Raw genomic sequence first — 21,684 nt, 5'->3', positions numbered from 1 at the left:
TGGTATTGTTGGACCATCTACTACTTTGAGTTTCTGTTTTTTTTCCCCCTTGGCTTCTGACATAGATAAAGGCTTAACCTGGATTTTCATCATTATGATTACTTCACAATGAACTTGAAGAAGCAAAGGGTCCACAGCAGAGTGAATCCCTCTGTTACATTCAGTTTTCTAAATATGACACATGATAAAAATCAATTGCCACAGTTTTGACCTTTTAAGTTCAAGAATAAACATACTATGAACTGATTTTTTGGGCCTGAAATATATTTTGTCATTTTGAAATAAAACATGAACTATTTTAGACACTAATAAGACATCTGGAGTAGTTGTGATTTACTAAAATAATTATAAAGTTAGTTTCAATTCATTATAATACAACTAATTTATAGGGGGATGAAAAAAGAGGAAATATCTTTTATCCTTGAAATTCCAGATTAATAGATCTCAGTTTCATGATTATAATTGCAGATTTCTGAAGGAACCTCAATAGAGTTTGAGCTAGCATTGAAGAGATCTCTATTCATTGCCAGTCACTTTACAGAGGAGGCAACAGGGCTTTCTGAATTAAGTGACTTAAGCCAAAGACATAAAGATAATGAATTCATGACAGCTTTAGAATTCAAGGCCTCCAACTGAATCCAACCCCCCCCCCTTTTTAAAATCATGTTATCTTAAATAATTCAAAGATTCTTCCCAACTCAAAATTTTATTCTACATTTTAAAAGCATTTTCCATTGTGGTTTCATCAGCCTGATATGCATATGAATTTGGGTCAAAATGAGAAGAGGCAAAAGACCTTTTGGTTAAGTTGGAGTTGGTGAGTGGCATCATTTATGATTAAAATAAAGCTGGTGTCCCTCCCAGGAGGGAGAATGGAAGTGATTCAGATGTATCCCTGCTGAGTAGCTCTGCTTTCTGCCACTTGGGCCTCCAGTTCACAGTGTCTGGTAGTGAGCACCCCCAAAGCGAGGCAGCTGCTTCTCTTCCCAGTTAGTGACAGGAAGCATCAATCACCCATGGATGTCTCTTTCTTCTCAGAGGAATGGAGCCAGAGCAGTACCAGCATGAGTTTCAGCAATTATAGGCAATGCAAAGAGAAGATATTCTGAGGATCAAACACTTGGGATAGAGGCAAATCCCTTCGTCTTTCTACACAGTAGAAGGAAAGAAATTCTAGGAAGCTCTTCCAAATGAGAGGATAGATTGTTTTCCCCCTTCACCATTAAACAGAAGAGTTCCTTAAATGGATAGTATCTTCAAAATGGATTTGGCTTGGAACAAGCAGGATTGCCCTGTGTCCCTTTCTCTTCTTTCTCTTTACATTCTCCCTTCATGATCTGATTAGCTCCCTCCCCTGGCCCTGGGTTCAGTTATCATCTTTATGTTTATGATTAGTGAATTTTTGGACAAATATAAAATAGAATCTTGTGGGACAGACAGCTATGTATTCTTGCGATCAATATCATGGCAGGAAACTCCTTAATCAATGAAGTCACATGTCTATTTGAGTTTTTGTATGTAGATGTATCATATCTAAATAGAATAAATGCAATTCATATAGAGTTTTAAAGTTTGCAAAAGGCTTTACATATTAATTCTTGTATCAACCCTATGAATTGGGTATAATTATTCTATCCCTATTTTGCATATAAGGAAATTGAGACATGTAGATGTTAAGGTACTTGCTCAGAGTCACACAGCTAATTTGAGACAGGGTTCAATTATGCCATCTGTATTCCAGGTCCAACACTCTCCATTCTGTCCCCTACCTGTATTTATCAAGTCTTAATTTCTTTTCTGAGCATCTCTCTTACATCACCAATTGCCTATTAGATGCTTCATTAGATTTTGTGTGTTCAAAACAGCACTTACTTTCCCCAACCTATCTCTGGCAGGGGCACTGTTCTTCCCATTAACCAGGTTTATAAACTGTCACCCTCAACTTTTCACTGTCCCTCACTCACCATATAATTCATTTTTCTAAGTCTTGTCTATCCTCCACGACACATTTTAAGCGTCCCTTCCTTCAAGCTCTCACAGCTATCACCCTAGTTCAGGTTCTCATCACCTTTGGCCAGATTATTGGAATAGCCACCTAATATGTTTCATTGTGACAAAGTCGCTGCCCTCTTTATTGTTAGCCAGATAGTTGTCAAAGTGATATGCTTGGAATACAGGTCTGACAATGTCACTGCTCTTTTCAAAATGATCCAGGGGCTCCCTGTTGCTTCCAAGAGTCAAATACAAATTAATCTATTTAACATTTAAAGCCCTTTACTATATGGCTTCAGTTACTTTTAAAACTTTTTTACATTTCATTTCTCTTCATGAACTTCAAATGAAGGAGTATGTGCAAAGTACTTAGGTCTTAGACAAATCATTTCTTCTTTTTTCCTTCCCTGTTTTCTTTCTTTCCTCTTTTCTTTCCCCTTTCCTTTCTTTCTCTCTCTCCTTTTTCTTTCCTCTCTTTATCTTTTGTCTCTCTCTCTCTGTCTCTTTGTCTCTCTCTGTCTGTCTCTTCCTCTCATCTTCTTCTCTACCCCAGATGCTAAGGATGTTTCCAACTTTTGCCTTCTGTCTTCTAAGGACATTCCAGCTCTGACATTTTATGAGGTCTCTACCAACACCATTTCTGGCCCATGGGTAACTGGATGCACATTGACAAGAGTGACTTCAAATTAGAAAGCTTGTGTTTCAGTCCAGATTCATCACTTGTTTATTTCATGGAGGGGTATATTTCATCTCTCTGAGCCTCAATTTTCCTATCTATAAAATGAATGTAATAATACTTACACCCCTTATACCCCACCTCACATGTGTGTATGAAAGTGCTTCATAAAACTCACAGTACTATAAAAATGTGATGTGCTCCTTTTATTAGAATGAGCTTTCTGGAAGGAAAGTGTTGAAAATGCTACTTTTATCAGAATAAGTTTTTTTAATGTTTAAAATGAACCTTCAAAAATCAACAAGTATCATAAACATTCTCTCAAGACCAGAGTACTTCTTCTCATGAGACATTGGGAAGAGCAGACTGGCTCAACAACAGCCATGCAATATATCTTATCAATACTGTGAGAGCAAGGAAGACAAACAATATGTAACTCTTCCAAGTGGAGCCCTGGGACCCTGCCATCCCTAAAAGAGGATATGGTAATGGAATATGCCTCCTCAATATGTACTATTTTTTAGTAGCAACCATAATAGAGAGAGAAAGGTATAACTTTATAGAACATTGCCTTAGTAACCCTCAAATATCCCTTCTTATTTCATAAACCTCATTCCATCCATTCGTATAGCTACCCACTCACTAAAACACTGTATCTCAAACCACAAAGGGTCCTTAGACAACAGTTAGTCCCAAATCACCATATTTGGGTAGCCCTTGTACAATGGTCCCCCACAAGGATTCATGTAGATTAGAGCTCGATGACTTCCTTCCTCCCTCCCTCCCTCCCTCCCCCTCCCTTTCTCCCTCCTCCCTCCCTCCCTCCTTTCCTTCCTTCCTTCCTTCCTTCCTTCCTTCCTTCCTTCCTTCCTTCCTTCCTTCCTTCCTCCCTCCCTCCCTCCCTCACTCCCTCCCTTCCTTCCTTCCTTCATCTCTTTCTCCATTTCTCCCTTTCTTTCTTTCGGTGTTGGGGCAGTCATAATTGTGAAGGAGTTTTCCTCATGCTGAATTAACATCTGGGTTTCTATATATTCACACTTTACCTCTGGTCCTCTCTGCTGAAGGCACACTTTGAGGGCATAATCCTTCTATATACTAGGTAGCAAGATTCTTGAAGATAGTTCAGATCTTCTATTCCTCCTCTCTCAGTCTTCTTGAGGACAAAGCTGTAGCTCCTTCTCATTTTTTATGGAATGAGCTTCAGGTCTCTCACCACCCTGGGTACCCTCCTTTGAAGGCTATCTACTTTATCAATAACTTTCTTCAAATATGGTGCCCTGCCCTCCCCATTTGAAGCCATTGGCTATTACTTCAGCCTTCATTTTTCTAAATCATGTACTCTGCTATCATTCCCATGCTCCTTATCCTTTTCCCACCCACCATTACCTTGGACTCTGTCTCTTGAAATGATTTCAGGATCTGATAGGGGAATTCTTGCCTTTTTAATTGTGTGTAACTTCTAAATAATATTTCCTCTTGCCACCCTCCCCCCACCCCCCCAGCTTTCCCCATGTCCTCTTAATGCATTCTATTAGAATATAAGGTCCTTGAGGGCAGGAAATGTGTTGCTTTTGTCTTGGATCTGTATTCCCCATAGTCAGTAAATGCTAAGCATATTTCTTCCTTCCTTCATTCATTTTACCTTGGACATTTCTCTCTGAACGTCTGTAAAATGAGCTGGAGAAGTAAGTGGCAAACCACTCCAGTATCTTTGCTCCCCCCCCCAAAAAAAACCCAAACAAACCCAAACGAAGTTATGAAGAATCTTATGCTATTGAAAAAATGTCTAAATAAACAAGAAAGGAATGAGTTGTCTCAGGAAGCAGGGAGTTTTTTTTATCATTGGACATTATGAAGCAGAGTCTATATGAACCCTTCTCCTAGAGACTACTGAGAAAATATGATGAAATGGAATATGTTTTGGATATAGAATTGAGATTGTTGGCACTGAATCTCCACTCTGCTACTCACCAACTGTTGCAATAAGAAAGTTATTTGAATCTGCCATTCTTATCTATGAATAGAGACTACATACACACTCTATTGTGCAGTTATTTTGAGAACAGAATTTTGTAGATCATAAAATACTATAAAAAGACAATCTGAGAACTGTGCTTCTCAAGAGATTTGGTCTTTGACCTCTGAGATTCTACCACGCTCTATAATTTCATAAAATTTCCTAACATGTTTGCTAGAAATCTAAAAAATGAAAACATATCACATATATTCATGCCCATTTACAGGAAGGATACAAAGGTCCTTGAGCTGACACTCAAAACCCTTGCCAGCTTGTTAGAACTTGCTCCAAATCAGTATGAGGTATGAGAGGATGATTTTGTTGGATTTCATTGGTTGAAAATGTGTAAGTTGAGTTAACATATTTTGAGTAATGGTCTGAGTGAATCTCCTAGGAGTAAATACAGAAGACTTTTCTTCATCTTTACCATATACCAGGTGGTCTATTGAAAAATGTTTATAGACTTTGGTGGGTAATGTTCTGAATGACAGCACCAGATAGTACTAGAAGATTTTCCCCAGTTGAAAAAGATTAACTACCTTCACACTGAGTTGTCTTAAAGAATTTCTACTAGCAGGTTTTCCCCATAAGCTTTGTAGGAGAGAAGGAGTAAGAGTAAAATATATCAGAGTTGGGTATGATTTTAGGCATCCTTTAATCCAGAGGTTTTCAAACTTTTTGATCTCAGAACCTCATAATTATTGAAGTGCTTTAGCGAGAAACAGATCTATCAATATTTACTATATCAGAAATTAATACACCTTAGTATTATTGCAATGATTGTTTTGACTTCAAGAACCCCCTAAAAGGGTGTCAGGGTTGCCCAAGTTTATTGGATGACAATTTTGGGAGTTATAAAAAAGTTTAATATGCCACTCTCTTGGCAAAAGAGAGGAATTTGAGTGGAGAGCTCACATAGTGACAGAACCATTCATTGATCCTTCTGTTACCATGAGTGAGTAGATAGGAGTGTTTCCAAAGTATATTTTGTTTGTCATAAAAATGTGAAATACCATCTCCCAAAAATAAATAAAAGGAAGAAAAATCATATTAAACACTTTCCCCTAATCCCAATGCCTCTTCCTCTCCCCAAAAATTTCCTTTATGAATCTTCTTATCCTGGGGTTTAGCAATCCTTTGCTCTTCTCCTCGCCTATCCCTGCTCCCTTTATACAAATATACATAATTCTACCCAAGCTATGGCCACCATGGCCCTCTAGAAAAGACAATAAGGCTGTTCTTTATCAAATTCATTGGTGAATGAAACTGTGAAATACCTTCATTCTCAAATTGTTTCCTGTAATTTATTCCCTGCCAAAATTTGTTTCCTGTCATGGAGATAGAGACTGTCAGACTGGACCTATTATTGCATGGTCTTGAATGGCATAACACATTAGGATACATTGGAAATATCATCCACTCTTGAAACTGTTGACATTCATGCTTGTATTGGACTCGTGGGAGGTAAGAATTGGAGATGGCAGCTACCAGATTTTACTGACCGTGTGTTCTGTTGTTGATTTGTAATTCTTCTGTCATTTTTTTAAAATAGCACAGTTTTTCATGAGGTATTTTAAAATAGGGAAAAATTCTGAAGAAATATTATTCATAGGATGTCAAGGATCATTTGGATCTTAAGATGTGGAATATTAGAACAGCATGAGAACTTAGAAGTCAGCATGGTAGAACTAAAAGGGAACATGAGATATTAGAGCTTGATGACTGGCATTTAGATGCTAGAATGTTAGAGCTCAAAAGTTTTAGGAGAAATAACAATATAGCCTATTTATAGTGAAAGATAACATATAGTATAGAGTATTGGATCTGGAATGAACAGTAGGATGTAGAATATTAGAGAGGGGAGGGACCTTAGAAATCATCTCATTCACTCTCCTTTGATTTGGCAGGTAACAATGAAGTCACTTCTCTAAAGTCATACATTGAAGGGTGGCAGAGTTAGGACTTGACCAACCCCAACTCTAACTGGTTTAGGATTGCCTTTAGTCACCAATGTCCTTAGATGTTACTCTTAAGGGTAGCAGTCAGCTCTAACAAGTACTATTTTTCTGTGAAGAGTGACATCTTTAAAGGAGTGCATCGGAGACTGTAAACAACTAATGCTAAAGCCCATGTTTCTGGAATTTCCTGAAATATGGGATTGAAAGCTAGGAAAGAAAGGATTAAAATAAACTAGTTTTCAAAACAAATTTTTGGCCTGCTTTTAGCTTAGTCAAATCTTAGATTTTACAAAGTAGCCTCCAAGTAAACCCATTTTTCTGGGACTAACTCTGTCCCTTGCCTCCCTTCCCTTTCAGCTGTAATTAGCAGACTATTCTGAATGTTATTACTGAATGAATTTCTGAGCAATGATTTCTTCCATCCTGGCTTTGCATCCTAATGAGAATGTCTTGTTGCTGGTCTGACTTTCCTGTTTGATCTTATAGTAGTAGGAAACAGATGAGAGGGTTGCATTAATCATTAGCCATCAGGAATCTGCTCATTTGTCTTTAAGGGATGGTGATGATGTAATACATGGTTTGAAAGGGACACAGAGAAAGGCAGATTATGTTATCTCATTCTCTCATGATGAAGACAAAGGGCTCCCTTGCAGTGAATTAGCATATACACAACTATCTTTCCAAAGAGCTTTGCTGGCAGTGATATCAGCAGTAAGGAAAAGGGGGATATGATGGCATTATGGTAGAAGCACTGGAAATATGGTTAGATTTTGAGCCACAAAGCTGGGATTTGAATCCTGAATCTATTATTTAACAGGTAGATGATTTTGGATAAAATATTCCTGGACCTCAAGTTCTTTATCTGTTAAAAAAGGGAATTGCACTGAAGGACATCTACAGTCCATTAAGATTTGAACATTTTAGGATCTTATTACTCTTGAGATCATTAGAACCAATCACTGAAATTTTGGATATATTTTTTTTTTGGTGGATTGTCCCTGTTATTCAAACTAGAATTTAGACTAGTTATTCAAACTAGAGTATGAACATTAAATTAAAAATAATGTTTGTCGAAAGAACATCTATTAATGGGCTCTTTTGATATCTATTGTGCCCTAGTGTTTTTTTTTTCTTTTTCCCTTTAATATAGATGGGATTTCTATGCAGCTAGTTCACATAATTGATGGAGTTCTGTACATGAAGTCATGAATACTTGAGTGTTCAAATCCAGCCTTAGACACTTACCAGCTGTGAGACTGTAGCATAGAGTTTCCTGTCAATAAAGAAGAGATTTAAACAATGTTCTGGAGGAAAAATTGAGGAATTTTTACTGGAAATAAATGACGAGGCTTTATTGAAAGGCACCTGAACTGGCCCTTGAAGGAAAATAAGGATATTGACAAGTGGAAATTAGAAAGGAAAGTGTGCCAGGCAAAGGGGAGAGCTTCCATACATAAAGGAAAGTGGGAAATGATACATTGTCTAGGGAATCTAACTAGTTTCCCAACTTGACTAGAAAATTATGTGTCTAAAGAGGAGTAATATGGGGGGATGACATGGTTTACAAATAACTTTTCCTTATTTTATTGTATTTTATCATCTCAGAAACAATGTACAAATCTTTGTGATTTTAGTTTACAGTTGAGGAAACTAAACCTCAGATCTGAACTGACTTACTAAGTAATATATTATTAGTTTAAAGAATGAAAGCTCCTTCAGGACAGGAACTTTTTTTTTCTCCCTACCCCACCCCCAACCCCATGCATATGATAATTAGCCCCATGTCTTTGACACAGAAGGCATTTAACACATTTTGTTGAATTGTATCCAATAGTCAATAGGAGAAATGGAACTGTCACCTATTCTTTGTTCTAACCCAGGTGAACTGCTTTATGGATAGCAATCTAGTGCTCTCCACCATATGTATCTTTTCCTTTATGCCTCCTTTCCTCCCATAAGCATGGTACAGTTGATAAAGCCCTGGTCTTGGGAGTCAGGCAGGACCACTTTATTTCAAATCCTACTTTGGATAATTTAATAGCTTTATGACCTGGGGAAAATCTCCAAGCCTCAGTTTTCTCATCTGAAAAAGGGGCGATAAAGTCATCTGCTTCAAGGGGTTGTTGTGAGAAGCCAATAAAATCAACTATGCAAGGTGCTTCATATCAATACCATGCTATGATCACCCCAGCGTTCCACTTACAGAATGTGGCACTGAAGAGCAAAGAGAATGTTGGAAATAAATACGAAATTTCAATTCCTGGGTCTTCCTACTTTGGCTTGTCTCTTGAATTGGCCTGGCATGTGTCTTCAGCTATGGGGAAGGATAGAAAAAGACCTTTAACAAAGACCTAGTTAAGCCATATCATAAGATTTGAAAGAAGAAAAAACAACAACTACTACTATTACTGAAGGACAATTCAGTGAAGAATGACAAAATCTCATTGTTGGAAGGAAACTCAGAGTGGATGTGGTCTAAACCAGATTAAAACACAAATTCCCTCTATTGATAAGAATGACTCAATTCAGTTCCATAAATGCCTATTAAACACCTACCATACTTAGGGAACTATTTATTCATTTATATTGATGCAGTAACTCCTCTTTTCTCCTCAATCCAATTCACCACATGCATTATTAACTAACTAATAGGACCAAAGCCTTATGTTCAGCACAGGAGAAGCAAAGAAAAAGGAGAGACCATCACTGTGCTAGAAATATACTAATTATAATTTACAATATCATATCATTGCATATTACTATTATTGGCAATATTTAATATACTTATTGATATAATTAATTATATATATATTACTATTATTGGCAATATTTAGTATACCATGTTATATTAGTATGTTAATATAATTAGTAACATAGTATATTAGCATACTAATATAATTAGCAATATGATATATTACAAATTATGATTTATAATATTCCAAATAATGAATTAAATGGGGAGATCAGACATGGAGATACGTCAGAGAGTATAATGGAAAGAACCTTTGCTCTGGAGCCAGAAGACTTGTGTTCAAATGCTACCAGTGATAACTCAAAAACTGAGTGATCCCAAACAAGTCAATTATCCTTCTGGGCCTCAGTTTCTTCAGTGGTAAAAAATAAAGTGATTGAACTAGATAGATCACTTCTGGCTGGAGTTGTTGTGGAAAGCTATGAGGTATCTGAATTAGACTTTGAAGGAAGGGCAGGACTGAAACAACTCTTCAGTAAATGTGGTCAAGGAGGCATCTCAATGTTTTGACTATGGGAGAGGACTAGAAGAGACCAGATACAGTTTTGCTGTAATTAGACTTCATAAAGAGGTACGGTGATAATCAGGAGTTTTGACTTTCTCAGGAATGTATAGTTTGAAACTGGGATTCCCAGAGGTCATTTTTCCCCCTAATTGTTGTTCAGGGAGTGACTTACATTTTATTTATTTAGGTTGTTTGAAGGAACAAAATTTCCAGATGTCTTTTACAAAATCTAAACTAGCTCCCCATTTGGCTATATGTGGTAGACTCATTGATCTTTCCAGTTGAGTGGAAAGGGCTCCCATAGGGACAATCACATTATGAATAACAGTATCTGACTATGCCAAGATAAAGTTTTTGGGTTCTTTAGGAATAGAGTGATATTATAGCCTTAAGCTCTCTTGAGTTGATATGGAGTTTGTGTCACAAAGCAAAAGAACCTTTTCTGGCATGTGTAAATGATTTAGGTATTGGGAGGAATCTTAGAATCTAGAACATAGAATGCCAGAATTGAAAGAGACTTTAGATCCAAGATCATAGGCTGCCAGAACTCAGAGACCTTAGAATATAAAGTATTGAATAATATAACCACAAGGGTCTTTAAACAATACTAAAAATGGCCATTAGATCAGAATATTAGAGTATTGAGAGATCTTAGAAGACGTCTTTTCTCCCCTTAGATTATAAATGCCTTGAGGACAGGGACCATCTTTTCTTCCTTTTTGTGTCCCAGTGCTTAGCACATAGTAGTCACTGAATAAGGGCTTACTAATTGCTAATCTAATACAGGGAGTTCTTATCCTGGGTTTCAAAAACTTTTTTTATCACAATATTTTTATATTAGTATTTTCAAAATAATCAGATTTATTTTTAAAAGAATGAATTTTACCTATTTGAAAACTTTCTTCTAGAGGGCATCCATTAGCTTTACCCTCCTGCCAAAGGAGTATATTTGACCCAAAGAAGAGCTCATGATCTAGTCCCAAACCTCCTGACTAAGGAGATGCAAAGACCTAAGATCAGTTTCAGCTTTGCCATTTTGGGAGTCTGTGTGGTAGCTTGATCATTAAGGTATAGTCCCTATCTTAATGGAGATACTATCAAGTATGAGGATATGACACATACATAAAAGAATATAGTCCAAAAATCAGCATGCCTCAATTTACTATTTTGTAAAATAAAACAGGGAAGAGTAGAGTAAATGAACACTAAATCTACAATCCTGTGTTAACAATTTAATTTGGCAAATATGCAAGACAATGTCCCAGCTATGGGACTCTAGATATGTTAACGTCTTGTGATAATAACATAAAAATATTTCTGAAAGGTGTTCTTTACATTCTGGGCAATGGAAATATCAGTAGAGGTCTCTGCTCTATGGTGGAAAGAGCACTGGGTTTGGAGTCCATAGATTTGTGTCCAGGCTCTTTCTTAAAAAGTAATCTTAGGCGGACTTCCGGTTAAGATGGCGGCTTAGAGAAAGCTGAAGTTCAGATCTCCGGAAAACCCTTCCCGACCGATCTCAAACTAGAAGCTCCTAAGGCGCCGAAATTCAAAACGATCAACAGCACAGACCCTGGGAACCCTCCTCCTGGACCTGGACCCGGTTCAAAAGGTACGGCTCCCCTTAAAAGCCAGAACCCGAGATCCCTCGGACCTCAGGGGTAGGAGCGCAGAGTCCAAGGCTCCCGGAAGCGGCAGCCGCGCCCGGCTCAGAGAGCAGGGTCTGAGGAACAACAACCCTCAGGGTCTTCTACCCAAGTCCCAGTCCCGGTGAAAGTTACTGCCTGGGGCTTCCGCTGCAGAGAGCTGGTCAAAACAACAGCAACCCTCAGGGCGGGCAAGACAGCCTCACGGGCTGGATCCTGCTATCCAAGTCTCAGTGAAAGTCTGTGCTCTGGGAGCTTGGGGAAGCGGCAGCCCATCCCCCCGCAGGCCGACGAAACAGCCTCATGGCCAGCGATTCTGAAGGCAACTTCCGGAAATCGAGCCAGGGGGAGAGTGTGGCCTCGTGGTCCGACCCTTCCATTCCAGTTCCAGTGAGGCATATTCAGTTTAACCCAGGGAACGCTCATAGAACCAACATCTGCCCAGGACTAAAGCCTCTGATCACCAGACAAAGACAAGAAAAGCCAATCCTCCACGTTCAGAGATGACAAACTCCACAGAAGCACAGAAGCCCCAAATTACCAAGAAAAATAAGAAGAAAGGGGCGACTCTGGACACATTCTATGGAGCCAAAATACAAAATACAGAGCAGATAGAAGAAGATATACAAGAAAATTCTCCAAAATCTTCCAAAGGAAATAGAAACTCTCCACAAACCCATGAAGAATTTGAATCAGAAAGGACCAAAAAGATGGAAGCCCTCTGGGAGGAAAAGTGGGAAATGATGCAAAAGAAATTCACGCATCTACAAAACCAGTTTGACCAAACTGTAAAAGAAAACCAGGCTTTAAAGCAAGAACTAATAAAGCAAAGCCAAAACACCAAGAAATTAGAAGAGAACATAAAATATCTCACCGACAAGGTGATAGATCTGGAAAACAGGGGGAGAAGAGAAAATTTAAGAATAATTGGACTCCCAGAAAAGCCAGAAATAAACACCAAACTGGACATGGTGATACAAGATATAATCAAAGAAAATTGCCCAGAGATTCTAGAACAAGGGGGCAATACATCCACTGACAGAGCTCACAGAACACCTTCTACACTAAACCCCCAAAAGACAACTCCCAGGAATGTAATTGCCAAATTCCAAAGCTATCAAACAAAAGAAAAAATCCTACAGGAAGCCAGAAAAAGACAATTTAGATATAAAGGAATGCCAATCAGGGTCACCCAAGACCTTGCAAGTTCTACGCTGAATGATCGTAAGGCATGGAACATGATCTTCAGAAAGGCAAGAGAGCTGGGTCTCCAACCAACAATCAGCTACCCAGCAAAACTGACTATATACTTCCAAGGGAAAGTATGGGCATTCAACAAAATAGAAGACTTCCAACTTTTTGCAAAGAAAAGACCAGAGCTCTGTGGAAAGTTTGATACCGAAAATCAAAGAGCAAGGAATACCTGAAAAGGTAAATATTAAGGAAAGGGGAAAAATGTTATCTTCTTTTACTCAAACTCTCTTCTATAAGGACTACATTTATATCAACCTATGTATACTAATATGTGGGGAAAATGTAATGTATAAATAGGGGGTAAAGAAAGACCAAATAGAATAATGGTTCTCACACAAAGATTCACAGGGGAAGGGGAGGGGAAGAAAACTCCTATAAGAAGGAGAGGAAGAGGGGGGGGGGGTTTACTTAAACCTCAATCTCAGGGAAATCAACTCTGAGAGGGAAAAACATCCAGATCCATTGGGATCTTGAATTCTATCTTACCCAACAAGGGTAAGGAGAAGGGAAAACCAAGGGGGGGAGGGGGAGAGGGAGAACAAAAAGGGAGGGAAAGAGAGGGGGGAGGGGGAGGGAACAAAAAGGGAGGGACTAAAAAGGGAAACATCAAGGGAGGGGACAAGGGGGACTGATTCAAAGTAAATCACTGGACTAAAAGGTAGAGCCGAAGAAGAAAAGGTTAGAATTAGGGAAGGCAATCAAAATGCCAGGGAGTCCACAAATGACAATCATAACTTTGAACGTGAATGGGATGAACTCACCCATAAAACGTAGATGAATAGCAGAATGGATTAGAATCCAAAACCCTACCATATGTTGTCTTCAAGAAACACACATGAGGCGGGTTGACACCCACAAGGTCAGAATTAAAGGATGGAGTAAGACCTTCTGGGCCTCAACTGATAGAAAGAAGGCAGGAGTGGTAATCATGATATCTGATAAAGCCAATGCAAAAATAGACCTGATCAAAAGGGATAGGGAAGGTAATTATATTTTGTTAAAAGGGACTCTAGACAATGAGGAAATATCATTAATCAACATGTATGCACCAAATAATATAGCACCCAAATTTCTAATGGAGAAACTAGGAGAATTGAAGGAAGAAATAGACAATAAAACTATACTAGTGGGAGACTTAAACCAACCATTATCAAATTTAGATAAATCAAATCAAAAAATAAATAAGAAAGAGGTAAAAGAAGTGAATGAAATCTTAGAAAAATTAGAATTAATAGACATTTGGAGAAAAATAAATAGGGATAAAAAGGAATACACCTTCTTCTCAGCACCACATGGCACATTCACAAAAATTGACCATACATTAGGTCACAGAAACATAGCACACAAATGCAAAAAAGCAGAAATAATGAATGCAGCCTTCTCAGATCACAAGGCAATAAAAATAATGATTAGTAATGGTACATGGAAAACCAAATCTAAAACCAATTGGAAATTAAACAATATGATACTCCAAAACCGTTTAGCTAAAGAAGAAATCATAGAAACAATTAATAATTTCATCAAGGAAAATGACAATGGCGAAACATCCTTTCAAACCTTTTGGGATGCAGCCAAAGCGGTAATCAGAGGCAAATTCATATCCCTGAAAGCTCATATTAACAAACAAGGGAGAGCAGAGATCAATCAATTGGAAATGCAATTGAAAAAACTCGAAAGCGATCAAATTAAAAACCCCCAGCAGAAAACCAAATTAGAAATCCTAAAAATTAAGGGAGAAATTAATAAAATCGAAAGTGATAGAACTATTGATTTAATAAATAAGACAAGAAGCTGGTACTTTGAAAAAACAAACAAAATAGACAAAGTACTGGTCAATCTAATTAAAAAAAGGAAGGAAGAAAAGCAAATTCACAGCATTAAAGATGAAAAGGGGGACAGCACCTCCAATGAGGAGGAAATTAAGGCAATCATTAGAAATTACTTTGCCCAATTATATGGCAATAAATACACCAATTTAGGAGAAATGGATGAATATATACAAAAATACAAACTGCCTAGACTAACAGAAGAGGAAATAGAATTCTTAAATAATCCCATATCAGAAATTGAAATCCATCAAGCCATCAAAGAACTTCCTAAGAAAAAATCCCCAGGGCCTGATGGATTCACCTGTGAATTCTATCAAACATTCAGAGAACAGTTAACCCCAATACTATACAAACTATTTGACATAATAAGCAAAGAAGGAGTTCTACCAAACTCCTTTTACGACACAAACATGGTACTGATTCCAAAACCAGGCAGGTCAAAAACAGAGAAAGAAAACTATAGACCAATCTCCCTAATGAATATAGATGCAAAAATTTTAAATAGGATACTAGCAAAAAGACTCCAGCAAGTGATCAGAAGGATCATTCACCATGATCAAGTAGGATTCATACCAGGGATGCAGGGCTGGTTCAACATTAGGAAAACCATCCACATAATTGACCACATCAACAAGCAAACTAGCAAGAACCACATGATTATCTCAATAGATGCAGAAAAAGCCTTTGATAAAATACAACACCCATTCCTATTAAAAACACTAGAAAGCATAGGAATAGAAGGGTCATTCCTAAAAATAATAAACAGTATATATCTAAAACCAACAGCTAATATCATCTGCAATGGGGATAAACTAGATGCATTCCCAATAAGATCAGGAGTGAAACAAGGATGCCCATTATCACCTCTACTATTTGACATTGTACTAGAAACACTAGCAGTAGCAATTAGAGAAGATAAAGAAATTGAAGGTATCAGAATAGGCAAGGAGGAGACCAAGTTATCACTCTTTGCGGATGACATGATGGTCTACTTAAAGAATCCTAGAGATTCAACCAAAAAGCTAATTGAAATAATCAACAACTTTAGCAAAGTTGCAGGATACAAAATAAACCCACATAAATCATCAGCTTTTCTATATATCTCCAACACAGCTCAGCAGCAAGAACTAGAAAGAGAAATCCCATTCAAAATCACCTTAGACAAAATAAAATACCTAGGAATCTATCTCCCAAGACAAACACAGGAACTATATGAACACAACTACAAAACACTCGCCACACAACTAAAACTAGACTTGAACAATTGGAAAAACATTAACTGCTCATGGATAGGACGAGCCAATATAATAAAAATGACCATCCTACCCAAACTTATTTATCTATTTAGTGCCATACCCATTGAACTACCAAAATACTTCTTCACTGATTTAGAAAAAACCATAACAAAGTTCATTTGGAAGAACAAAAGATCAAGGATATCCAGGGAAATAATGAAAAAAAACACATATGATGGGGGCCTTGCAGTCCCAGACCTCAAACTATATTACAAAGCAGCAGTCATCAAAACAATTTGGTACTGGCTAAGAAACAGAAAGGAAGATCAGTGGAATAGACTGGGGGAAAACGACCTCAGCAAGACAGTATACGATAAACCCAAAGATCCCAGCTTTTGGGACAAAAATCCACTATTCGATAAAAACTGCTGGGAAAATTGGAAGACAGTGTGGGAGAGACTAGGAATAGATCAACCCCTCACACCCTACACCAAGATAAATTCTAAATGGGTGAGTGACTTAAACATAAAGAAGGAAACCATAAGTAAATTGGGTAAACACAGAATAGTATACATGTCAGACCTTTGGGAGGGGAAAGGCTTTAAAACCAAGCAAGATATAGAAAGAATCACAAAATGTAAAATAAATAATTTTGACTACATCAAACTAAAAAGCTTTTGTACAAACAAAACCAATATAACTAAAATCAGAAGGGAAACAACAAATTGGGAAAAAATCTTCATAGAAACCTCTGACAAAGGTTTAATTACTCATATTTATAATGAGCTAAATCAATTGTACAAAAAATCAAGCCATTCTCCTAATTGATAAATGGGCAAGGGAAATGGATAGGCAGTTCTCAGATAAAGAAATCAAAACTATTTTTTTTTTTAAATATATTTTATTTGGTCATTTCCAAGCATTATTCGTTAAAGACATAGATCATTTTCTTTTCCTCCCCCCCCCCCCAACCCCCCATAGCCGACGCGTAAGTCCACTGGGCATTAGATGTTTTCTTGATTTGAACCCATTGCTTTGTTGATAGTATTTGCATTAGAGTGTTCATTTAGAGTCTATCCTCTTTCATGTCCCCTCAATCTTTGTATTCAGGCAGTTGCTTTTTCTCGGTGTTTCCACTCCCATAGTTTATCCTTTGCTTATGAATGGTGTTTTTTTCTCCTGGGTCCCTGCAAGTTGTTCAGGGACATTACACCACCACTAATGGAGAAGTCCATTACGTTCGATGATACCACAGTGTGTTTGTCTCTGTGTACAATGTTCTCCTGGTTCTGCTCCTCTCGCTCTGCATCACTTCCTGGAGGTTGTTCCAGTCTCCATGGAACTTCTCCACTTTATTATTCCTTTTAGCGCAATAGTACTCCATCACCAACATATACCACAGTTTGTTCAGCCATTCCCCAATTGATGGGCATCCCCTCATTTTCCAGTTTTGGGCCACCACAAAGAGCGCAGCTATGAATATTTTTGTACAAGTCTTTGTGTCCATTATCTCTTTGGGGTACAGACCCAGCAGTGCTATGGCTGGGTCAAAGGGTAGATATTCTTTTGTCGCCCTTTGGGCATAGTTCCAAATTGCCCTCCAGAATGGTTGGATCAGTTCACAGCTCCACCAGCAATGAATTAATGTCCCTACTTTGCCACATCCCCGCCAGCATTCATTACTTTCCTTTGCTGTTATGTTAGCCAATCTGCTAGGTGTGAGGTGATACCTCAGAGTTGTTTTGATTTGCATCTCTCTGATTATAAGAGATGTAGAACACTTCTTCATGTGCTTGTTAATAGTTTTGATTTCTTTATCTGAGAACTGCCTATCCATTTCCCTTGCCCATTTATCAATTGGAGAATGGCTTGATTTTGTGTACAATTGATTTAGCTCTTTATAAATATGAGTAATTAAACCTTTGTCAGAGGTTTCTATGAAGATTTTTTCCCAATTTGTTGTTTCCCTTCTGATTTTAGTTATATTGGTTTTGTTTGTACAAAAGCTTTTTAGTTTGATGTAGTCAAAATTATTTATTTTACATTTTGTGATTCTTTCTATATCTTGCTTGGTTTTAAAGCCTTTCCCCTCCCAAAGGTCTGACATGTATACTATTCTGTGTTTACCCAATTTACTTATGGTTTCCTTCTTTATGTTTAAGTCACTCACCCATTTTGAATTTATCTTGGTGTAGGGTGTGAGGTGTTGATCTATTCCTAGTCTCTCCCACACTGTCTTCCAATTTTCCCAGCAGTTTTTATGAAATAGTGGATTTTTGTCCCAAAAGCTGGGATCTTTGGGTTTATCGTATACTGTCTTGCTGAGGTCGCTTTCCCCCAGTCTATTCCACTGATCTTCCTTTCTATTTCTTAGCCAGTACCAAATTGTTTTGATGACTGCTGCTTTGTAATATAGTTTTAGGTCAGGGACTGCAAGGCCCCCATCATATGTGTTTTTTTTCATTATTTCCCTGGATATCCTTGATCTTTTGTTCTTCCAAATGAACTTTGTTATGGTTTTTTCTAAATCAGTGAAGAAGTATTTTGGTAGTTCAATGGGTATGGCACTAAATAGATAAATAAGTTTGGGTAGGATGGTCATTTTTATTATATTGGCTCGTCCTATCCATGAGCAGTTAATGTTTTTCCATTTGTTCAAGTCTAGTTTTAGTTGTGTGGCGAGTGTTTTGTAGTTGTGTTCATATAGTTCCTGTGTTTGTCTTGGGAGGTAGATTCCTAGGTATTTTATTTTGTCTAAGGTGATTTTGAATGGGATTTCTCTTTCTAGTTCTTGCTGCTGAGCTGTGTTGGAGATATATAGAAAAGCTGATGATTTATGTGGGTTTATTTTGTATCCTGCAACTTTGCTAAAGTTGTTGATTATTTCAATTAGCTTTTTGGTTGAATCTCTAGGATTCTTTAAGTAGACCATCATGTCATCCGCAAAGAGTGATAACTTGGTCTCCTCCTTGCCTATTTTGATGCCTTCAATTCCTTTATCTTCTCTAATTGCTACTGCTAGTGTTTCTAGTACAATGTCAAATAATAGAGGTGATAATGGGCATCCTTGTTTCACTCCTGATCTTATTGGGAATGCATCTAGTTTATCCCCATTGCAGATGATATTAGCTGTTGGTTTTAGATATATACTGTTTATTATTTTTAGGAATGACCCTTCTATTCCTATGCTTTCTAGTGTTTTTAATAGGAATGGGTGTTGTATTTTATCAAAGGCTTTTTCTGCATCTATTGAAATAATCATGTGATTCTTGCTAGTTTGCTTGTTGATGTGGTCAATTATGTGGATGGTTTTCCTAATGTTGAACCAGCCCTGCATCCCTGGTATGAATCCTACTTGATCATGGTGAATGATCCTTCTGATCACTTGCTGGAGTCTTTTTGCTAGTATCCTATTTAAGATTTTTGCATCTATATTCATTAGGGAGATTGGCCTATAGTTTTCTTTCTCTGTTTTTGACCTGCCTGGTTTTGGAATCAGTACCATGTTTGTGTCGTAAAAGGAGTTTGGTAGAACTCCCTCTTTGCTTATTATGTCAAATAGTTTGTATAGTATTGGGATTAACTGTTCTCTGAATGTTTGATAGAATTCACAGGTGAATCCATCAGGCCCTGGGGACTTTTTCTTTGGAAGTTCTTTGATGACTTGTTGGATTTCAATTTCTGATATGGGATTATTTAGGAATTCTATTTCCTCTTCTGTTAGTCTAGGCAGTTTGTATTTTTGTATATATTCATCCATTTCTCCTAAATTAGTGTATTTATTGCCATATAATTGGGCAAAGTAATTTCTAATGATTGCCTTAATTTCCTCCTCATTGGAGGTGCTGTCCCCCTTTTCATCTTTAATGCTGTGAATTTGCTTTTCTTCCTTCCTTTTTTTAACTAGATTGACCAGTACCTTGTCTATTTTGTTTGTTTTTTCAAAGTACCAGCTTCTTGTCTCATTTATTAAATCAATAGTTCTATCACTTTCGATTTTATTAATTTCTCCCTTAATTTTTAGGATTTCTAATTTGGTTTTCTGCTGGGGGTTTTTAATTTGATCGCTTTCCAGTTTTTTCATTTGCATTTCCAATTGATTGATCTCTGCTCTCCCTTGTTTGTTAATATAAGCATTCAGGGATATGAATTTACCTCTGATTACCGCTTTGGCTGCATCCCAAAAGGTTTGGAAGGATGTTTCGCCATTGTCATTTTCCTCGATGAAATTATTAATTGTTTCTATGATTTCTTCTTTAACTAAACGGTTTTGGAGTATCATATTGTTTAATTTCCAATTGGTTTTAGATTTGGTTTTCCATGTACCATTACTAATCATTATTTTTATTGCCTTGTGATCTGAGAAGGCTGCATTCATTATTTCTGCTTTTCTGCATTTGTGTGCTATGTTTCTGTGACCTAATGTATGGTCAATTTTTGTGAATGTGCCATGTGGTGCTGAGAAGAAGGTGTATTCCTTTTTATCCCTATTTATTTTTCTCCATATGTCTATTAATTCTAATTTTTCTAAGATTTCATTCACTTCTTTTACCTCTTTCTTATTTATTTTTTGATTTGATTTATCTAAATTTGATAATGGTTGGTTTAAGTCTCCCACTAGTATGGTTTTATTGTCTATTTCTTCCTTCAATTCTCCTAGTTTCTCCATTAGAAATTTGGGTGCTATATTATTTGGTGCATACATATTGATTAATGATATTTCCTCATTGTCTATAGTCCCTTTTAACAAAATATAATTACCTTCCCTATCCCTTTTGATCAGGTCTATTTTTGCATTGGCTTTATCAGATATCATGATTACCACTCCTGCCTTCTTTCTATCAGTTGAAGCCCAGAAGGTCTTACTCCATCCTTTAATTCTGACCTTGTGGGTGTCAACCCGCCTCATGTGTGTTTCTTGAAGACAACATATGGTAGGGTTTTGGATTCTAATCCATTCTGCTATTCGTCTCCGTTTTATGGGTGAGTTCATCCCATTCACGTTCAAAGTTATGATTGTCATTTGTGGACTCCCTGGCATTTTGATTGCCTTCCCTAATTCTAACCTTTTCTTCTTCGGCTCTACCTTTTAGTCCAGTGATTTACTTTGAAACAGTCCCCCTTGTCCCCTCCCTTGATGTTTCCCTTTTTAGTCCCTCCCTTTTTGTTCCCTCCCCCTCCCCCCTCTCTTACCCTCCCTTTTTGTTCTCCCTCTCCCCCTCCCCCCCTTGGTTTTCCCTTCTCCTTACCCTTGTTGGGTAAGATAGAATTCAAGATCCCAATGGATCTGGAGGTTTTTCCCTCTCAGAGCTGATTTCCCTGAGATTGAGGTTTAAGTAACCCCCCCCCCCTCTTCCTCTCCTTCTTATAGGAGTTTTCTTCCCCTCCCCTTCCCATGTGAATCTTTGTGTGAGAATGATTATTCTATTTGGTCTTTCTTTACCCCCTATTTATACATTACATTTTCCCCACATGTTAGTATATATAGGTTGATATAAATGTAGTCCTTATAGAAGAGAGTTTGAGTAAAAGAAGAAGATAACATTTTCCCCTTTCCTTAATATTTACCTTTTCAGGTATTCCTTGCTCTTTGATTTTCGGTATCAAACTTTCCACAGAGCTCTGGTCTTTTCTTTGCAAAAAGTTGGAAGTCTTCTATTTTGTTGAATGCCCATACTTTCCCTTGGAAGTATATAGTCAGTTTTGCTGGGTAGCTGATTCTTGGTTGGAGACCCAGCTCTCTTGCCTTTCTGAAGATCATGTTCCATGCCTTACGATCATTCAGAGTAGAACTTGCAAGGTCTTGGGTGACCCTGATTG

At 37.5% G+C, this 21,684-nt stretch overlaps 1 protein-coding gene across 4 annotated transcripts in view; it reads left to right on the top strand.

Moving 5' to 3' along the window:
- SORCS2 (sortilin related VPS10 domain containing receptor 2) overlaps positions 1 to 21,684 on the top strand; it is a 1,375,930-nt gene that overhangs the window by 562,356 nt on the left and 791,890 nt on the right. The gene's annotated exons all lie outside the window — the stretch shown is intronic.

This window comes from Monodelphis domestica, chromosome 6 (assembly GCF_027887165.1).
Source record: "Monodelphis domestica isolate mMonDom1 chromosome 6, mMonDom1.pri, whole genome shotgun sequence".
NCBI classification, from domain to species: Eukaryota; Metazoa; Chordata; class Mammalia; order Didelphimorphia; family Didelphidae; genus Monodelphis; species Monodelphis domestica.
This window is presented reverse-complemented; position numbering and strand designations above follow the sequence as displayed.